At 38.7% G+C, this 20,406-nt stretch overlaps 1 pseudogene; it reads right to left on the bottom strand.

Moving 5' to 3' along the window:
• Nucleotides 1-10,496: 10,496 nt before the first annotated feature.
• Nucleotides 10,497-10,871, bottom strand: LOC116093369 (annotated as a pseudogene).
• Nucleotides 10,872-20,406: the final 9,535 nt, after the last annotated feature.

Raw genomic sequence — 20,406 nt, 5'->3', positions numbered from 1 at the left:
GTTCTAATGGTGACTTATTTCCCTGTCTTCTATTGAATGTTTTCTTGTACTGACTTTTAGGCATATGTTTGTATCTGGTGTTAGCTGGCCTGGTAGTCCCTACTTGTAGCAGTCCTCTGGTACTGTAGCTAGAGCTGGTAGTCCCTGATGGAAGCAGACTTCTGGTTGTCACTTTGGGCACCAGGCTTCCAGGGAAGCAGAAAGAGCTGTGGCCTGGAAGTGGAGTGAAGCTCCATGATTACAGGTAGAGGTGTGGACTGGAAGATGGCCAATAAGATTTTTAATGACCACACTTAAAATCCCTTTAGTACCATTTCAGAGGTAAGAACTTATACACAAAATATACATCGTGATAATGAGTTCTGAATGAGAGAATTACAAATCATGCATGAAAATATCATTACCATTTCCCTACGATAATGCTACTGCTATTATGGTCTAAAATATCTAAAACCCCTTTTTATTTTAAGGAGCACACTAGATTTTAGGTCTCTCAAATCATTAATTTGTGATCAAGAAAATTGGGATATTTATGCTTTCTTTCAATCTCTCTCTACATGTGGGTATGTGTCCCCAGTGTGTTTACTTGTATGTGGTATATGTGTGTGTGGGTGTCATTTTCAACCAATTGATTTTTTATAACCTCTTCTGAATTTGTTAGTTAATATCCAGTAAGTTGAATAGAAAAATAACTACTCATGCTGAGTGATAAATGTGTCTCATATCAGTATAACAATATTCATCTCATCTGCCTCTTTTACTAACTCCCTATCTCTTCTTTGCAGAGTTGTACAGTATTTTATGCTTTGATACTTTTTTTTTTGCAGGTCTAGTCACTGTCTTATGTTTTCAACAGAGCATTAACTTGATTTCGAATGTATTAAAGAAAATGGAGGAGTATTCCCCTTTCTCCACATCCTTGCCAGCATCTACTGTCACCTGAGTTTTTTATCTTAGCCATTCTAACTGGTGTGAGGTGGAATCTCACAGTAATTTTAATTTGTATTTCCCTAATGACTACTAATGTTGAATATTTCTTTAAGTATTTCTATCTCATTCAAGACTTTTCAGTTGAGAATTCTTTGTTTAGATCTTCACCTCATTTTTAAGTGGGTTATTTGGTTCTCTGGAGTTTAACTTCTTGAGTTCTTTATATATTTTAAATATCGGCTCTCTATTGGATGTATGGTTGGTAAAGAGCTTTTCACAATATATAGGTTGCCATTTTGTCCTACTGACAAGGTTCTTTGCCTTTCCCTCATCACTAAGGACTTTGAACATTTGTTTAGGTGCTTCTAGCCATTCGAGATTCCTCTGTTGTGAATTCTTGATTTAGTTCTGTACCCCATTTTGTGATTAGGTTGTTCAGCCTTTTTGGTGTTTAGCTTTTTGAGTTCTTTATATATATTTTGGATATTAGCCCTCTATCCAATGTACGGTTAGTAAAGTTTTTTTCCCCAATATGTAGGATATCAATTTGTCTTATTGACTTTGCCCTTTACCTTACAGAGATGCTTCCCAGTTTCATAAGGACCCATTTGCCATGAGTTCAAGGCTCTTTCCCAATTTCTCTTCTATTAAATTCAGTTTGTCTGGTTTTATGTTGAGGTCCTTGATCCACTTGGACTTTAGCTTTGTGCAAGGTGACAAATATGGGTATATTTTCATTTTTCTACATACAGACAGCCAGTTAGACCAGCACCATTTATAGAAGATAATCTATTTTTTCATTGTATATTTTTTGGCATCTTTGTGAGAGATGAAGTGTCTGTAAGTGTGTGGTTTTACATCTAGGTCTTCAATTCTATTCCATTGATCAACGTGTCTGTCTCTAGAACAATACCATGCAGTTTTAATCACTATTGCTCTATAATAAAGATTGAGGTCAGGGATTGTGATTCTCCCAGGAGTTCTTTTATTGTTAAGAATTTTTTTTCACTATTCTGGGTTTTTTGCCTTTTCAGATGAATTTGAGAAGTGTTCTTTCCATGTCTTTGAAGAATTGTGTTAGAATTTTGATGGGGATTGTATTGAATCTGTAGATTGCCTTTGGTATGATGGCCATTTTTGCTATACCAATTCTGTTAATCCTTGAGCATGGAAGTTCTCTCCATTTTCTGAGATCTTCCTTGGTTTCTTCCTTCAGAGAATTGAAGTTAGTGTCATACAGGTCTTTCACTTGTTTGGCTAGACTTACCCCAAGATATTTTATATTTTTGTGGCTATTGTGAAGGGAGTTGTTTTCCTAATTTCTTTCTCAGCCTGTTTATCCTTTGTATAAAGGAAGGCTACTGATTTATTTGAGTTAATTTTATATCCAGACATTTTGTTGAAGTTGTTTATCAGCTTTAGAAGTTCTCTTATAAAATTTTGTTGATAGTATAAATTTTATAAATTTTATTTATTTATACTATCATATCATCTGCAAATAGTGATACCTATACTTCTTTGTCAATTTGTATCCCCTTGATCTCTTTTTGTTGTCTTATTTTCCTAGCTAGCACTTCGAGTACTATATTGAATAGATATAGGGAGAATGAGCATCCTTGTCTAATCCCTGATTTTAGTGGGATTGCTTCATGTATGTCTCCATTTAATTTGATATTGGCTGTTAGTTTGTGGTAAATTGCTTTTATTATGTTTAAGTATGGGACTTGAATTCCTGATCTCTACAATACTTTTAACATGAAAGGGTGCTGTATTATGTCAAATGCTTTTTTTTTTTGCATCTAAGGAGATGATCATGTATGATTTTTTCATTCAGTTTGTGTATATAGTGGATTATGTGAGTAGATTTTCGTATATTGCACCAACCTTGCATCCCTGGGATGAAGCCTACTTGATCATGGTGAATGATGCTTTTGATGTGTTCTTGAACTTGGTTTACAAGAATTTTATTGATTATTTTTGCATTGATATTCTTAAGTGAGATTGGTCTGAAGTTCTCTTTTTTGGTTGGGTCCTTGTGTGGTTTAGGTATCAGAGTAATTGTGGTTTCATAGAATGAGATAAGTAGTGTTCCTTCTGTTTCTATTTTATGGAATAGTTTTAGGAATATTGGTATCAGGTCTTCTTTGAAGGTCAGGTAGAATTCTACACTAAATCCATTTGGCCCTGGACTTTCATTGTTTGGGAAGTTTTTAATGATTCTTCTATGTCCTTGTGAGATATGGGCCTGTTTAAATAGTTGACCTGCCCTTGATTTAACTTTGTTATGTGGTATCTGTCTAGAAAACCATTTATTTCATCTAGATTTTCCAGTTTTGTTGAGTATAGGCTTTTATAGTAGGATCTGATGATTTTTTGAATTTTCTCTGTTTCTGATGCTTTGTCTCCCTTTTCATTTCTGGTTTTATTAACTTTGATACTGTCTCTGCGCCCTTTACTTAGTTTGGCTAGGGGTTTATCTATCTTGATGATTCTCTCAAAGGACCAGCTCTTGGTTTTGTTGATTCTTTGTATTGTTCTCTTTGTTTCTATGTGGTTGATTTTGGCCCTGAGTTTGACTATTTCCTCCCTTCTGCTCCTCTTGGGTGAGTTTGTTTCTTTTTGTTCAAAAGCTCTTAGGTGTGCTATTAAGTTGTTAGTGTAAGATCTCTCCAATTTCTTTACCAGAGCACTTAGTGCTATGAATTTTCCTCTTAGCACTGCTTTCATTATTTCCCATAAGCTTAGGTATGATATGTCAACATTTTCAGAAATCTTTAATTTTTTTCTTTATTTCTTCCCTGACCAAGTTATCATTAAGTACAGAGTTGTTCAATGTCCATATATATATGGGCTTTCTGTTGTTTTTGGTGTTACTGAATGAAACTGTCCTGCAGTTTCACAAACCGGGTTCTGCCTTGACTGAAACAGAGTTCGAGAACAAAAGGACACGAAGCCAAGTTGAGGGTTTCCAATCAAGGCTCGCCTTTACTTTTGGGGTTCAGCATTTATATATAAGAAAGCAAAACTGAATCTCTAGGTTACAGTGACATTTGAATAACATAAGCAATTTGGGAGGAGTCAGGAAGAGTCCAAACAAAGTCAAAGGGGAAGTCAAAGGGAAGCTGGCTGCTGGGCTGAAGGTGGAGACTCAGGGTTTCCCACAGGTACCGACTCCCGGGAGTGGCCGGAGGCGCAGTCTACAGTGGGGGAGGAGGTCAACAACAGATGTCCTCAGGCTGTAGATGTGCCAGCCAACAGGTGTAGTTTCCTCTGGAATCCTCGAAGGCGGAACTCAGAGTAGTGAACCTTTGTTTCAGGCACAGCAGAGTTGAGTCTCTGGTCACAAGTGGTGTCTTGCAGCTGAGGCAGAAGGGAGGGACCTAACAATTGAAGACAAGCCTTAGGCCAAGGTGATCTGATAAGATGCATGGGATTATTTCAGTCTTCTTGTATCAGTTGAGGATTATTTAGTGACCAATTATATGGTCAATTTTGGAAAAAGTACCCTGAGGTGCTGAAAAGAAGGTATATTCTTTTGTTATAGGAGGAAATCTTCTGTAGATATCTGTCAAATCCACTTAGTTTATAACCTCTATTAGTTTCACTGTGTCTGTCTCTGTTTAGTTTCTGTTTCAATGACCTGCCCATTTTTGGGAGTACAGTGTTGAAGTCTCCCACTATTATTGTGTGGGGTTCAATGTGTGTTTTGAACTTTAGTAAAGTTTATTTTATGAATGTGGATGCCCTTGCATTTGTGGCATAGATGTTCAGAATTGAGACTTTCTTATGGTGGATTTTCACTTTGATGAATATGAAGTGTCCTTCCTCATCACAATTGATAACTTTTGGTAGAAAGTCTATTTTATTAGATAATACGATGACAACTCCTGCTTCTTTCTTGTGACCATTTGCTTGAAAGACCTTTCCTCATCCTTTTATTCTGAAATAGTATCTGTTTTTGTTATTGAAGTGTGTTTCTTGTATGCAGCAAAATGCTTGATCTTGTTTGTATATCCAGTCTCTTAGTTTATGTCTTTTTATAGGTGAGTCAAGCTCATTAATATTAACAGATATTAAAGACAGATGACTGTTCGTTCCTGATATGTTTGTTTTTGTAGATAGCTTTGTGTGCTTGTGGTTCTCTCCTTTTGGCTTTGTTGTGAGGTGCTTAATATCTTGTCTATTCTTTGGTATAGGTACCTTCCTTGTGTTGGAGTTTTCCTTCTAGGATCCTCTGTAGGGAGGGATTGGTAGATAGACATTGCTTGAATTTGGTTTTATCCTGGAATATTTTGTTTTGTCATCAATGTTGATTGAGAGTTTTGCTGTGTATAGTAGCCTAGGCTGGCTTTTGTGTTCTCTTAGAGTCTGCATGACTTCTGATCAGGATCTCATAGTTTCTGTTGAGAAGTCTGGTATACTTCTGATAGGTCTACCTTTGTATGTTACTTGGCCCTTTTCCCTTGCAGCTTAATATTCTTTCTATGTTCTGTGTGTTTAGTGTTTGATTATTATGTTACAAGAGGATTTTCTTTTCTGCTCCCATTTATTTAGTGTTCTATAAGCTTTTTGTACCTTTATGGCCACCTCTTTCTTTAGGTTGGGGAAATTTTCTTCTATGATTTTATTGAAGACATTTTCGGGTCCTTTGAGCTGGGAATCTTCATTTTCCTCTATTCCAAATATTTTTAGACTTGATCTTCTCATTAAGTCCTGAATTTCCTGGATGCTTTGGGTTAGGAGCTTTTTACATTTTGAATTTTCTTTGATAGTTGTGTCAGTCTCTTCTATGGTATCTTCTATACCTGAGATTCTCTCCTCTATCTTTTTTATTCTGTTGGTGATACTTACATCTGTAATTCCTGACCTCTTTCCTAGGTTTTCCACTTCCAGATTTGCCTCCATTTGTGCTTTCTTTATTGTTTCTACTTCTACTTTTATGTCTTGGACTGCTTTATTCAATTCCTTCATCTTTTTTATATGCTTTTCTGTATTTCTTTCAGTGAGCTATATATATCCTCCTTAATGGTCTCTATTATCTTCATGAGATAGAATTTTAAGTCAGCTTCCTGATTTTCCGGTGTGTTGATGTATTCAGGGCTTATTGTGGTGGGAGAACGTGGTTCTGATGATGCCCATATATATTGGCTTCTGTTGCTTATATATGGTCTTGTGCTTTCCCCTCTCCATCTGGTTATCCCTGGTGTTTGCTGATCTGGGTGACTCTGTCTGGAGTCTGCCTCTTTTGTCCCTGGGTTGCTTCAGGTCTCTTGATAGGCCTATGGCCCTTGCTGTATCAGAACACCTATGGGGTCTTCCAACTGAGGGCTCTTCAGAGGGGCAGAGCCCCTGAGATATCTTCAGACTGTGGTGTCTGTTGCCTAGTTGCCTTGTGTACAGAGGATCTCCTGGGATGCCTTTAAGCTAAGGGATCTTCAGGGAAGCAGATAAGCTGGTTATCAGTTGCTTGGTAGCCCTGTGTGCAACAGATATCCTGGGATGCCTCAGGCAGCAGTGTCAGTTGCCCAACTGCTCTGAGTGCAGAGGATTTTCTGGGATGGCTCAGGATATGGTGTCTTCACAGGAGCAGACCAACCTAGGATTCAGCCCCTGTAGAATGGACTGGGTAGAAGGGGAAGAAAGGGAGTGGTATTCAGGGATGGGGGAGGGTTTTGCTAGGTAACAGGTCTTAAGTCTGCTGGGCTCCCAGCAGGCAGCTCTGGGAATTAGGGGTGGAGTTCTTACCAACTGCCCTGAGTGAAGCAGATCCTCTAGGATGGGTCAGGATATGGTGTTATCACAGGAGCAGACCAGCTAGGAGTCTCAAGATTTTCTCTTCTGTGTCTCATATTTTGTTTGTGATGCTTGTATCTGTAACTCCTGATCTCTTTTCTCTGTTTTCCATATCCAGGGTTGCCTCTCTTTGTGATTTCTTTTTTTGTTTGTTTGTTTGTTTCTAGTTCCATTGTTAGAACTTGAATGGCTTTGTTCAATTCCTTTGCCTGTTTGGTTGTTTTTTCCTATATTTCTTTAAGGGATTTATGTGATTTGTCCTTAAGGTCTTCTACCTGTTTGCTTGTATTTTCTTGTGTTTCTTTAAGGGAGTTATTTATGTCCTCTTTAAGGTTTTCTATCATTTTCATGAGATGGGATTTTAGGTCAGAATCTTGCTTTTCAGTTGTGTTAGAGTATCCAGGGCTTGTCATATAGGGAGAACTGGCTTCTGATGGTGCTATGCAACTTTGGTTTCTGTTTATTATGTTTTTGTACTTGCCTCTTGCCACTTGGTTATCTCTGGTATTAACTGGCCTTGCTATTTCTGACTGGTGCCTGTCCTTCTTATGAGCCTGGTTATGATGGGCCTCCTGAGTTGTGTGTCTCTCAGTGTGGGAGGGTGTCTGGAGCACCCAATCTGTGAGCCTGTGAGCCTGGTTGTGAAGGACCTCCTGGTGATTAAGCTTTTTGTGGGTGTGGATTGTGCGGGGAGGAGGCTGGAGATCCTGATATGCCCCTGTGTGCAATTATGGACCGGAAGGATGATTTTTCTCCATCAGATAGGTACTGTGTCTGCTAGGCCCCATGGTGGTCCCAGTAATGCCAGGTTTTGCAGCAGAATTTCTCCCCAATTAATTGATTGGATAATAAAGATGACAAGAATGCAATCATTGTGTGAGGAGAAGGTAGGCCTTCTCGACCGAGAGAGGAAGTGGGAATGCAGGAGAAAGGAACTCCACTTTTTGGATAGAGAGGCAGGATTGAAGCAGGCAAAATGTAGACAGGGAACTGTTAAATCTGGTGGTGGAACCCACCAGAGTCCACCACTGGAAGATTTCCAACATATAATATTTGATGAGTTTATGATGATAGATTCTGCACCCAGCTGTGGTTGTGTTATCTGTTGATTCTAAACTAAGATTGTCTGGTGTTTTCTATTTCAAGGTGACTGAACTGAGCTCCAGGGGAAGGTAACTGCAACAAGGTATTAGGGTTTCGCTTGTGAGCTTGGTTGTGATGGACCTCCCAGGAGTCAAGCTGTCTCTGGGTATGGGAGGGGGTCTGGAGTGCTAAAACTATCCCGGGGAAGAATTGCAGGCCAGCAGGAAGGTTTTTCTCCAGCAGTGGCAATACACATAAATTTTAAAAATTAAAAATGGGAAATTAAAATGAACTATCTGTTTGTTTTCCAGAATCTATCTCCCAAATAATATTTCCAGAAATATGGCCTATTATCTATCGCAGCACAGCAGTATCTTGGAGGATTGTGTGTCATAGGAGCACAAAATCAAGTGAAAATATATGATCATGAAATAAGCAACAAAAAAAATATCAATCCAAAACAATCAGTTGATAGGAGAGCAATAGGGAATTATGTTTGGAGATATGCATGCTATGAGGAACATAAACACATTTGTGCATAGGGAAAGCATTATAGGACAAAACTAAAAGGTTTGTGTACCTATAGCCAATGCTTTGCTTTACCATAGCTTACATTAACTTTTTAATTTGGAGATCTGCTTATGGTGTGATTTGTTTGGGACTCGCCACTTATTTTTAACAGGTACCTGTTGCATAAGTGGGCTTCAAGTCATTTTTGGAGACAGCCATTACTACAAAAACATCTGTGTACAATTGGCCTAAATAGGGTGTAGCTACTCTGTTGAGGAATTATTTGAATAATTCTTGTCATAGAAATGTGTGTATAGGGGTTCTGCTTCCAGGTTTTGTATTGGTGACTCTATTTCAATACTTATAACTTTAAAAGTATTTCAATAAAAGTTAGGAATGAAGGGAGGGAATAAAGAAGGGAGAGAAAGAATGGGGAATAGTGTTAGAAAAATAAGTTTTTAATCAGAAATATAGGTTGGGAGTTTCTCCATACAAAAATAACAGTAGCTTTCATTTTGTCAGCACATTGCAAATAACTTTATGATTATGAAAATTCTGCTTTAGTGTCATGGTATTTATCGTGGGATCATAGGATCAAAATGTATCAGTTAGTTGCTGGCATAAGATGTGATTGTCAGCCAACCTTCTAGCAAGCAACTTATTCATTACAGCTTTGAAATAGGAGGCTGTAAGAGTATCATTTATCCTCCTTACATAATTGCTATTGTGAAGTCTTACTGCTGAATAAGCTCACCCTTTCTAGTTCTTTCTGAACTCTGGCTGTCTGTTTCAACTCAGCTACTCTGGCTCAAACACCTCTCCTAATTGACTGATTCAATATGGCTCCTTCAGCTTCTTCCTGAATTGCTCTGCTTGGAAAAGCTGTCTCTGAATTCCCAGAACTGAACTGCACTGACTGCATTGAGTGCACTGACTTCATGAACTGATAGAACTGCATTGCCTGAAGTCAACTATTTTCTCCCCCTCTTGTCTGTTCTTGAGAGAGTTTGATGTACCCTTTCAGTCTGTCAAAAGTATCTCTGGTTCTGCCCCTTGATTAGACAACACTTATAAACATGGCTGCTTCCTTACCTACATTGTGTGAGATTAAATGTGTATACTAAAGCTATATCTGTATTCCAGCAGTGTAGCCATGTTGCTGGATTAAAATCTACAGGAAGCAAATGCTCACTGTGGATTTTACAGTATCTACTGGTGGTAATCTAAGAGTGAAAATGGTGAGTGAATGGATGATATCACACCTAAACAAATGAATATGATTCACTCATAATTCTTAATTTCCAAAAACTTGAATAATATGTGTATTTTGGTACTAGGGGACAAGGTATTTACCCCTTGGATTCCTAAAGTTATGTGAGAAGAACTACAAGTGAGGAAGTTAAAAATGACTAGTAGGAGCTTTCTAGAAGAATGTTTAATACAACTATGAAGATCTGTTGGATAATTTACTTGTCTTAAGTATATGACAAAAGAAAGTAATAAAGTCTCAGAGAGCAAAAAAATAAAATAAAATAAACCCCATATACAGGGTTGTGACTGGTTGTCAGCAATTATCAACTTCACATTAATAATACCCAGAATATAGAAGTTTGTGCATTCTCCTTTAATTTTATCTAGGAAAGCCATTTCCTAACAGCTCTTGATGTTAAGCAGTGTACCTCCTGTGGTTTATGTCATCTTGATTTTCTTTTCTTCCCTTTCCTTTCCTTTTCTTTCTTTCTTTCTTCCCTTATTTTTTCAATAAAGCTGGGGCCACTTTATTTAGATATTTATCTCAAAATGTAAAAGGTGTTAAAGATGTGCTCTGAACTTCACATTTTTTTCAGTGCTAGGGACTGAATCTGGGGGCTCACAAAACTTTTAATCTGGGTAGGTGGGTCAGGAGGTATTCAAAGGTTGTCCAACCCCAATAGAAAAGGAAAACATCAGGAAACATAAGGAAAAACATGGGACCCTGTGGAGAACATCTGCTAACATATCACCAGCTCAAGTCCCTTCTACTTACCCTGTTCCCAAACTATACTCTTCATTGAGAGAAAACATTCTTGAGCCTACCCAGGAACATATGAAGCATGGCGCCTGTAGCAAGCAGCTACCTGACCAGAGGGTTAGGGCCTGACCCTATGCTTTTTGCCAGGAAAGATGCCATACAGCTTAATTTACTTTTCACTCACATCCTCACTTTCTTTTTCAGAAAGATCATTGTTTATACAAATGACCCAATGTTGACCATTGATCTGCACAGGACTGGAACTGGACTTCAGGCAGAAGGTTGCAGGTGGTTGGAACTGGAAATCATGTAGACTGAGCCTGTGCTGGCAAGACAACCTGAGGTTGTCCACAGGAACTTTCATCTTCTGATTGTTATGGTCCCGGGCCACAACTTCTACTACATTACACTCATGCTTGGCCCCCTCAGTAAGGCACAGTATGTACAATACCAGCACGAGTTCCCTATCATCACCTTTCTCAATCTTGAAAGTAAAAAAGCTGGTATGGCTGGAGAGCTCACAACTGAAGAAGAAACTATCCATTGTGACTGGAGCAGGGGACAATCCCAGCCTGAGCCTGGCTCTCTTGATTCAAGAATCTAAAGCAGCTGTGGTGCCAAAGTCTATGCTGAAATGGCCATGAGCTTGAATTACCATTTCTAATGACATCCTTTGAAGAGCATACTGAGGAGGAATTTCAGGTGACATTGCTTAATTACCTGGGACATTTCTGACATGGTACTATGTGGTAATATCCTCTTCTCTTCCTCTTTCCCTGAAATCAAGTGAACTGTACCATAGGGGAACCATTCTTCCTGACAAGAAGGAAATTTTTACAGTAGGCTCTGTGAGGAATGGATCACAGTGAATCACCATGAGAGACAAATACTGTCAGAAGATGCTGAGTCTAGAGAGTATTGCTGTTATGTCTCATTTTAGAGTGGAAACCAAACTATAGAAATGGAAGAAAACAACATTAATGGCTTAAAAATCACACTCCAGGAACTTCCTAAATTGTCTTAAAAGGGTATGTTTTTAGTTCTAATTTCTCTGAGACATCACAATGCCCAAAGCACAAATGGCAGTGGGAAATATAAGAGGGCTTGATGAGTCACAAATGACTCTTGAATCTTCCCTGAGCACAGCTTCCCAGGGAAACACAAGAAATTTATTCAATTTATTTAGCTCTCAAACCAAGAATGAGCTGTATTTGCTTCCTTTGTGAAAACACTTTCTTTTTGGCTCCTGCTTCTAAACTCTTGATCACCAAAGAAAGGATCTGCAAAGACATGTCAGAGCTCAAGTTACAGTATGAGCTAATCACTGTAAATCATTTTAAACCATTACCATACTTGTCTACCTCCACGAATCACATATATCTATAGCACTTAAAATCACTTTGAGTTCCTGTGTGCATCAGTTCTTGGGTGAAGAAAATAAACAACAAAGGAAAGATATGACTACTACTAGGGATGGTGGAGAAGAAAGTTTATTTTAGATATGAGGGAGACCATTGGAGAGACCGAGATATCTGGGAGAGTCTAGAGTGAACCTGAGCCTGAACTGAACCATGTAGGAGAGGGGACAAGGGAGAGAGAAGAGCCACCAAGCAAGAGGGGTGGTTTGCACCAAAATGGCTGAGTTATAAGGGGCCAGAGGAACTTTAGGGAGGGAATTTCAGCTCAGTATCTGAGGAGGAGAATTCATGGTAGAGACTAGGACGTGGTTGCCAGGAGGGTCCTGTAACAGGTAGAAACAGAGGAATGCTACAAGAAACTTGTGCCCAGCATCTTCTTTGATATGTTAATGGGCAGCTCAGCCATTTGTCCCAGGTTTGAGACTAACTTTCAAGCCTTTTCATTGATAATAAATGATAAGAGATGATGTAATCTTTTCTATGGCTACTTCCTCCTGACATTAGGGCATCATTGTTGGGAACACCAGAACGCTGGAATACTGCCCAAGTCCAAATATGGGAAGAGCAGTCTATTCCACTCCATACCCAGGCTCTGCAAGAACATCCAGAGTTAGGGAAGTACAGACAGCTTTGGAAGTTTGTAAGGCTTTACCACCTAGGACTAGCTGCTTTAGAGCCATTCTGAATGCACATTTCAAGGGAACACCTGGAGCAGGCAAGTTGCTGAAGCAGTCTGTGGTTAATTTGAAATCTGGTGAGACAGACTTAGGGATAGAAGATAAAGTTAGAGAGTTTAGGGGAAAACTTTCATCTAGGATACAGATTTGAAAGTTTTAGGCCCACAATCTTGGTATTTGGAGTAGGGGAGTTCCGAGATCAGAGAAGAGAGCAATCCCACTTTCAGGAATAAACAAGTGGAGAACTTAAGAGTATTTATCTAGTGTCTGTTTGACTTGTGAAAGGTATATTCAAGTTGATTTCCTGAAGCTTACAAGAATTATTTTAAGGTTTCAAAAGGAGATAAAAGTTCTACATATATTATCATTACTACTGTTTATAATCTGTACTGAAATCTACATTGTAGAAAAGGAAGTAGACTCATCATCATACCTTTGAGTCATTGTAACAGCTTGGGAACCCAAAATGATTTGGGCTTAAAAGCATGAACACTCATTCCTCTATACAGGATACTGGGTATATATAGATTGAATAAATGTTTTTAGCACAATGAAAAGCACTTTAAGTTTGTACTTATAAAACAACCAAAGGTATTTTAAAATCTTGAGCTTGTAACAATGATAATAGTAGTCAGTACTTACCAGAGCTAGTTTAAAAGCTTACCAGAACTCCCTTGATTAATGTTAAAACTCTGAACTCTCCTCGTAGAAGATAAGATAGTATACATAAGTGACTCTCACAATCCTACCAGGAAACTCCTACAGCTAATAAACAATCTCAACAAACTGGCAGGATACAAATTAAACTAAAAAAATCAGTATCCAACCTTTATACTAACAATAAATGGGTTGGAAAAGAAATTAGGGAAACAACACCCTTTACAATAGCCACAAATAGTATAAAATATATTGGTGTAATTCTAACCAAGCAAGTGTATCTGTGTGACAAGCACTTCATACCCATAAAGCAAGTACTTCAAGTTGTTGAAGAAAGAAATTGAGGAAGATATCAGAAGATAGAAATATCTCCCATGTTCATTGATTGGTAGGAATAACCAGAACAAACAAACAAACAAACAAACAAACAGGATAGCTAAATAAATTCTGTGTAATAAAAGAACTTCTGGAGATATAATCATCCATTATTTCAAGATGTACCACAAAGCAATAGTAATAAATACTCTGTGGTATTGGTATGGAAACAGACAGGTTGATCAATGGAATCAAGTTGAAGAGCCAGAAATAAACACAAAAATCTATGGACATTTGATTTTTGACAAAGAAGCCAAAACTATACAATGGACAAGAGAAAGCATCTCCAACAAATGGCATTGGTCTAATTGGATGACTGCATATAGAAGAATGCAAATATATTCATATCACCCTGCACAAAACTCAAGTCCAAGCAGATCAAAGACCTCAATTTAAAACTGGATACACAAAATAAATGAGAAAAGAAAGTGGGGAACTGCCTTTAACACATTGGCATAGGAGACAACAGGAGAAAACAAATAGTTCAGAAATTGAGATCAACAATTAATAAATTGTTGACCTCATGAAATTGAAAGGATTCTGTGAGGAAAATAACACCATCAATAGGCCAAAACAGCAGCCTATAGAATGGGAAAAGATCTTTGCCAACACAGCATTTGACAAAGGGAAAATATCCAAAATTTATAGAAAAGAAAAAAAAAAAAAACACCTCAAGACATTAGACACAAACAACCCATATAACCTAATTAAAAATGGGGTACAGTTCAAAACAGAGAATTCTTAACAGAGGAATCTCTAATGGCCAAGAAACACTTAAAGAAATGTTGTTTAATGTCTTTAGTAGGGAAATTCAAACCAATACTACACTGAGGTTCCATCTTACACCTGTTAGCATGGCTAAGATCAAAAACTTAAGTGACAGATCAAGCTGATGTGGTTATACAGCAAGGGGAACACTACTTTATTGCTGGAAGGAGTACGAACTTTTACAAACCCTTTGTATATAAATTTGGTAGTTTCTTGGAAAACTTGGAATAGTTCTATCTCAGGATCCTACTATAGCGCTCCTGGGTATACACACAAAAGACGCCTCAGCATACCACTAAGACACTGTCTCAACTATGTTCATAGCACCTTTATTAATAATGCCAAGAAACTGTAAACAAACTACATTTCCCTCAATTTAAGAATAAATGAACTATCATGCACAATAGAATACTATTCAGCTATTAAAACCAAAGATTCCTGAAATTTGTAGGCAAATATTATCCTCATTGAGCTAACTTAGTCTCTGACAGACACTCATGGAATATACTTACTACAAGTCAATATTAGCCATAAATACAGAATAACCATGCTATAATCCACAGATACAGAATCTATGTAACAGGGAGGGCCCAAGAGAGGATGTTTGACTCTCATTCATAAGGGGAAATAAAATAAACATTAGAGGTGAATGGATGTTGAGAACTGGGTGGGGGTGGCCATAGAAGAACTGGGTTTATCTGAAAGTAGGGATGGAAATGAAAAAGAGATGGGGAGATGGGGAGAGAAGAATGAAGCCAAGACAAAGTTCTGATCAAGGCTTTAAGTTTAATATTCAGCACTGTGTTTATATAGGGAGAGCCCACAGACCCATCCTTTGTTTCAGTTGGAAGCTGTTTAAGTTACAAAGCAAGGTCATCTGCCAGCGTATTCTTCTAAGTTCATGTAGGAAGTTGCATGTGTAACCAAGGCAGATGATTCCACCTAGGTTGTTAAGGTCCAATGTGGCAAATGCTCAAGGTCTATTCAGACTGCTGAAAGCTAGAACAACCCTGCTCAAGGCTGGAAGGGCACAATTGGGGAGGGTAACAGTGGTTGATTAGTAATGGGGAGGGTGAAGAGAGAACTGACAAGGAGAATGCTGGAAGAGAGAATGGAGATCATTGAGTAGGGGGAGGTATCTCTGGGATGAGCTAGTGACCTAGGAGTGGGGATACTTCTGGGAGGTTATGTTTGTGACTGTAGCTGAGACTCCTAGCAGCTGGGGATATGAATATTAAAGTGGCAACCTCTCATAGCTAGGTGGGACATCCAGTTGAGAGAGGGGGACACCAATCCACTCACAAAGTCTTTAATGCGAAATTTGGCCTGCCTATAAATGTATAGGAATAAAGATGGAGCAGAGATTGAGGAAATGGCCAATGACTAATTAGCCCAATTTAAGACCCACCCCTGGGGTAAGAGTAAACTCCTGACAGAAGTGGAAATTTCTGGTTGTATCATCTCATGCTGTTCTGAAGCAAACTCATATGGGGTTTTTTGTTTTTTTTTTTGTTTTTTTTTTGTTGTTTTGTTTTGTTTTTGCTGAAGCAGACTTATTTGATGTTTTGCATAAGCAGTCCATGATGTTTGAAGAGAGTATAACTAGGCCCTAACACACAGAGATTACAATCAGAGATAACAAGTAGATCTCTGATTTCAAGGCCAGCCTAAGGCAGAACAAGTTCTAGGTGGAAAAAAAGCTTAAAACCAGGCATGGTATTATACACCTTTAATCCCAGGAGACAGGAATGCAGATCTCTGAGTTCAAGGTTAATCTACAGAGCAAGATCCAGGACAACCAGGTTAAGGCAGTGAAGGAGTTGGAAGAAAGAAAGCTAGTGCTAATGTAATAGAACAAGCTGGGCATCTTCCAGATCCTGCAAGCAGCAGAACTCTTTATCTTTGGACATATTAGTTCTGTCTTTAGGATCCAGAATAGAAAGGACTACTGGGAAAATTGATGCTGGTTAGCTGGAGCTAAAAAATTAGCAGTGATTAAGAAGAAACTGGAGGCCCCAGGGAGTTTAGAGATCTGGTTGGGTGGGTGATGGGGACATCCTCGTGGAGATAGTGGGGTGAGGGAGGAGGTATGGGATGTGGAACAGTCCGAGGGTGGATGTGGGAGTTAATAAAATCTGGAGTGCAAATAAAATAATGAATGAATAGATAGATAGATAGATAGATAGATAGATAGATAGATAGATAGATAGATAGATAGATAGATTAAAAGTAAAAAAACAGAGCCCAGCATCACTGAGGTGAAATCTGTTTTCTGAGAACACAAAGAAACTGTTCTAGAGACAGCCAAGGTTGTACCTCCTGCTGCAGCTGTACTTGGTAATGTGTAAGAGTGACCCAGGTGGTACTGGTTTGAAGGCATGAAGAGGTCATGAAGAACAGCTGAGGTGTGGCACTCTGAGAAGCCACGGAAGGCCATTGGTGAAGGTGCAGCCTCAGTTGCAGTTGATGTACCAGAACTCAAGGGGTCATACAAAGGAGTTGAGGCTTGGCACCATAAAGAGAGCATATGAAAGGTTATTGGTGAGGCCTAGTTACAGTAGAAAATATTATATTACTTATGTTAAATTAATGAAAATTATCTCTCATATATCAAAGAAGAATAGAATTTTGCAGCTTTACCCATTAATTTTGAGCTCGTAGAAATACCTGAACAAGAACAGAGCAGAGATTGAGGGAATGGGTGACCAATAACTGGCCCAACTTGAGACCCATACCAAGGGCTAGCACCAACTCCTGACACCATTAATGATACTCTGTTATCCTTGCACACAGGAACCTAGCATAACTGTCTTCTGAGATGCTCCACCCAGTAGCTGACTGAAACATAGATCCATGACTGGAGCTCCGGGACTCTTATGGAATATTTGGTGGAAGGATTCAGAGTCCCAAAGGGGAAAGGAACTCCACAGGAAGACCAACAGAGTCAACTAACCTAGACCATTGAGGCTTGCAAAGTCTAAACCTCTAACCAAAGAGTATATAGGGGCTACATATGTAATAGATGTGCAGCTTGGTCTTCATGTGGGCTCCCCAACAACTGGAGAGGGGACTGTCCCAAAAGCTATTGCCCTTCTGAGGATCACTTTCTCCTAACTGGGCTGCCTTGTCTAGCCTCAGTGGGAGAGGATGTGCCTAGTAGTGCAGTGACTTGATGTGTCATGGGGGAGTGATATCTGTGGGAGGGCCTCCATCCTCTCTAAGGAGAGGGGGCTAGGGGTTAGAGGGATGAAGTGTGTGAGGAGAGCTCTGGGAGGTGGTGGGGAAGTGGTTTGAATATAAAGTGTGTAAATAAATCAATGGGAAAAAATTTGAGTTGAAGATTTAGATAAAGACCCTCTAGCATTAAAGTTAAACTTTCAAGCATAAGTACAGTCTATAAGGTAACTGGGTAATTTTTAGATCATTTATAGTGCACCAATTTGGAATATCATAAGGTTTTTTGTTTGCTCACTTTTGTTTCTGTTTTATATGATTTAGTTTATCCAAAGAGCTAAAGCGTTAACAAAGTGAGAAAATACAAAGAAGCAGGACAAATATTATTTTGAACATGAGTAGACCTTAGGAATTTATAAACATTATTTATCAAACATACCCTGTTTATCAAACATATGTTGTTATATATTTAAATTCTTTTAGAAGCCTGGTGTTGAAAAATTAGCAAAGACATGATGTCAATTGTAAATCTCTCAGTCGCCTTTTGTTAATCTGATCAGACCTTCATTAACTTAAAGTTTTATTATCAAGCAAAAATCTATACTAATCCAAAATATTTTGGAGACCTGTTGTCTTCTTATTCTAAAAAGGAGATATGATGATAAGCAGAGGGCTCAATAGAACTAAATCTTTTATAATAGTTGCTTTATGCCACATTCTCATCTTTACTAACAGAGTGGTGAAATCACATGGTAAATACTCCAATTAAGATGTCTGTAAACCATTTGGTTGGTATATAAAATACCTGTATCTATGTATATATATATTTCTCTCTCTCTCTCTCTCTCTCTCTCTCTCTCTCTCTCTCTCTCTCTCTCTCTCTCTCTCTCTCCCTACCTATCTATATATGTATATATATGTGTGTGTGTGTGTGTGTGTATGTATTTGTATGTACATATTATATATTATATTTTAATCCAAGGTATACATGCACACACATTCTAAACAAGAGTGACTTTCATATATATTACGTTGTAGCAAATAAAGATTATATATATACATATATATATACATTTTACTATAAGAATTTTGTTATGTTTAAGCCAAAATTTATTATAGATTTTTGAATCATATCCAGTGTATTTGCAATTAGTAAGATAGAGTAGACAGCACAGTCTTTACGAGATTTTTGAGAGCAGAGAACAGAGAAATCATAGAGATAAAAGCTTTTTTTAAGAGTGGGAAGTAGAGGACATGTTGATGCAAGTTTAGATGCAAGAGATGGTGACTTGTACATTGGCAACTGTTACTATCTGTGAGAATTTGGAACTCAACTGCAATCTTTGGCCACTGAGCTATGCTGAGGCCAACTGTTTGCTGTAAGATAACAAAGTTTTAATAAAATCTGTGAGTTCATATAAGGTAATGAGTCCAAGGAGAAAAGAAAGGATACAAAACAAACTCAGCCACTGGGAAGGTCAAAAAGCAAAACCCTACTGGAGAGAATTTCTGTAAGCTCCAAGAGAAAGCTGAGAGGTAATGCTTCAGGGCATGCTTAAGGAAGCTGAAGAAGGAAGCTGAAAGGGATAAGGGTTGTAAAGCATCATACCAGTCAAAAAAAGTGTACAGAAGTGTTGTGAGCAAGGAAAGGATCACAGGAGATAGGTAGGATATCATGTGGAGGGATAGCATAGTGTAGCAGCAGGCTGGGCTGCAGTTCCTAGGGGGAAAAGACAAGGAAACTCACAATGTATAGGCCCAGGAAGGCACAAGGAGTAATGGGGCTCTGTGTTGGAGGAATCAAGGAAAATGGTCCCAGGCTCCTGCAAGGTGAGACTGCATCTCTTGGAGTAGTCTAGAGAAAGTTAGATGAATCAAGGCAGATAAAGTATTTGTTGTAATAAAATGTTCCATCCAGTGTTTCCCCAAGAGGAATGAGAAATTTGTCAGAGAGAAAAATGTTCCAAATAATTGAGGAAGGAGTGCCTTATCTTTGGATTGGAGCTCCCTGGAACATCAGTGTGGCTTTTGTAGTAACTATAACAAACCAGGAAGCTTTGAGTGACACTTATCCAGAAGAGAAGGAGATAGTAGGGTGCAGGAGAAAAGGGAATGTCCACACTGGGTGTAGCAGGCCAGAAGTGTAACTGACTGAAGGAACCAGAAAAACATGTATGGAATATAGAGGTGCCCAGGTGGAGGGCATAGCAGGACAGGACCCAGAGAGATATAGGAATGGTTAGAAACCAGGTAGAGGGAAGCAGCAATTGGAGAGTTGTACTCTAGAAATTGGAATCAAATTTTGTATGTAGCTGAAGCCAGCAGAAGCAAGTGATCTGCACATACCTTAGGAGAGTCAGATCAAAGTTTGGTTCAAATGACCAAGTTTCTTGGGAGAGAACTCATTTATACCACTATGATTGTTTTTATATCAGATGAACAAGGAGGAAAACAAAGAGAAATAAAGAAAGAAGGAAAGACATAACTGCTCTTAGTTATGGTGGAGGTTTATTTTAGAGAAAAGGGAGAGCATAATCAGAGGCAAGAAGATCTGGGAGAGTCCAGAATGAACATGAACAGACTAAGCCAGGCCATGTGAAAAGAGTGGGGATTGACAAGGGGAGAGGATCCACTGACCAAGAGGGATGTCCTGGGCCAAGAGAGTAAATGGTAGATAAAAAAGAGCCAGGTAACCAAAATGACTGAATTATATAGTGAAGGACATTTGGGGAAAGGGCAGCTAATCTCCCAAGGATGGATAAATTTAGGGTATGGTTTGGTATATACCAATCATACCCTATAACAGGTAGGGACTGAAGGATGCAGGGAGAATCTGGCAGCCAGTGTCCATTTTGATATAATAATGGGTACCTCAACATTTTTTCCGGGATTTGAGACCTAGCATTCCTGTTGTTTCTGGAAAACACTGATTCCTTGGTGTTGGCAAGCACCATTGGCTCTTACAGTTTTTGCCCCATCTCAGATCCTTGAGCCTTGGGGAAAGGGCTGT

Source organism: Mastomys coucha, chromosome X, assembly GCF_008632895.1.
Source record: "Mastomys coucha isolate ucsf_1 chromosome X, UCSF_Mcou_1, whole genome shotgun sequence".
Taxonomy (NCBI): domain Eukaryota; kingdom Metazoa; phylum Chordata; class Mammalia; order Rodentia; family Muridae; genus Mastomys; species Mastomys coucha.
The sequence above is the reverse complement of the archived record's forward strand: the minus strand, read 5'-3'. Positions and strand labels throughout refer to the sequence as shown.